Here is a 2064-nt window from a genome sequence, read left to right on the forward strand (position 1 = left end):
AATTTCTCAGTGTCCCCCTCCCATCAACATACGCTAGTTTTATCAATGCAATGTGGACAGAAATAAGGTGTGTCTCTTCTAGGCCAACCTGATATTCTCTCTCTCTCTTGTCTGCCATCACCCAAACTAATTCACCAGCCTAAGTCTATAATTATTTTCTGAAGTGCTCTTAATCAAAGCAAATCTTTGATACTTTGGTGAAGGCTCTGAATATAGAGGCTGCTTTGTGTTTCCAAAGTGTTCTGTGACTTCTAGAATTCCATTATTTTCATTATAGTCTACCTTCTACCTCTGGAACTATCTAAACAAAGATAATGCCTAGTTCTGAATAATGTCTTCCTCGGTTGTCTCGCAGGCACTAGAGCTACTTATATTTGTAATCAAGCACTCTGAAATCAACTGGTCCACAGTGCTGGTATAAATTCTTCCTGTTTTTTGGCTACCATCACCAGTTCTTCACAATAGAGGTGACCAGATATAAATGTTTCTTTTTATCATGACCAAAAATGACTTTGAATTCTTTATATAATTGACAAGCTGTAAATTAAAAAAAAAAATTACAGTTACAGTTACTTAAGCTGACAATAGAAAAGGAAGCTATGTTCCTTAGAGAATGCTTGTCTTTTGTCCCCTCTCCTTGTTCCATACTCAACCATGTCACACATTTGAAATTATTTGTGGTCATTGTGTTCCTTAACCTATGGTAGAAGCAGGTTTCAAACTTCTCAAAAAATTCTTTTTATTAAATGTAAAAAATAAATCTCTGACAGAAGAGCTATAATAAAATCCATTTTATGTTAACCTCAAATGTGTAGCATTTGTGACAATTTAAAATTTTCAATATTTGCTTTGTTTTATGAATGTGCATCTAGCCACTTTATGTCATATTCTAGAGAAAATATTTTTGAAAGAAACTTAGGTATAACTTGAGGCGGTGACAATGATACTAGATTTCTTCGCTATAGAAGATGGCCCCAAAAGTCCAGCTTAATAGGAGGAAAATGAGGAAACAGCAAGTAGAGCATACAAACCTCCAAGAATACGGGCACTTGGCTTCATGTTGATTTATTTTGTCTACTTTGGAGTTGTAAGATCTGTCAGATAATATTTAGAATTTTTACATTGTTTTATAGTAAAACCAAGTGTATATACACACATATCACTGAAATAATACAGTTTTGAAATCGAAGGTGACTATTTGTTATAAGATTATAGTGGTGAGAGATGTTCAGATAATTTAAGTACCTTTTATGGCACAGACATTAGCCAATCAAATTAGGGCACAGGCCAATCAAAATGGAAGGTAATCCTAAACAGGTATTGTGTCACAGTTAACCATCAGCTCTGACGCTGAAGTATCCACAGACTGAAATTCCTGGGGGAAAGATGATGTTGGCTGTTCCTGCTTTCTCCCAGCACCAAGCGCAAGGCCAGACAATAAATGTGCTCCCAATAAAGACTTTTAAATGAGTGAATCTCTTAGCACACTAAATTTTAAAAATTTCCTGAAATTATGGGAGAACATACTTCTATGATGGGCACTCTTCTGTATTTATGGTGAAAGAGGGAAAAATGGCTAACAGTGACAGAAAGAAAAGTCTGTGAAAAATGATTCACAAACTGTGCTTCTGCCCAGGCTCTTATTTTTCAGAGTTAACAGTTCAAAGTTTTAAAAAATACTATAAACATCAAACATTATCATGTATTAAAAAATCACATACTGATGTTCAGATTCTGTTGTGAAATAGTGATTAAATTGGACCTCTCTCCTGGGCGTTTTGAATAACACGAGTCTGTTACTGGGAGGCTGATCTCTTCTCTGCTTGGAACATCAGCAGCAGACACCATAGGACACTGTTCCTGCCATATACCCATCAAGTCCCCTAGCCACCCTCTGGAATCCTCCTCTCTACTTATGAATAATTGTATTTGAGGCACATATTTCATATTTAAGTACTATAATTACTCTATAAGCCCCTTTCATAATTTCAAAAGAAGCATTTTTTTCTGTAATGTTTTTAGGCTAAGTTCTGTTTATAAATATCTTGAAATTTAATGACAAAT

The sequence above is a fragment of the Pteropus medius genome, unplaced genomic scaffold (genome assembly GCF_902729225.1).
Source record: "Pteropus medius unplaced genomic scaffold, Ma_sr-lr_union100, whole genome shotgun sequence".
NCBI classification, from domain to species: Eukaryota; Metazoa; Chordata; class Mammalia; order Chiroptera; family Pteropodidae; genus Pteropus; species Pteropus medius.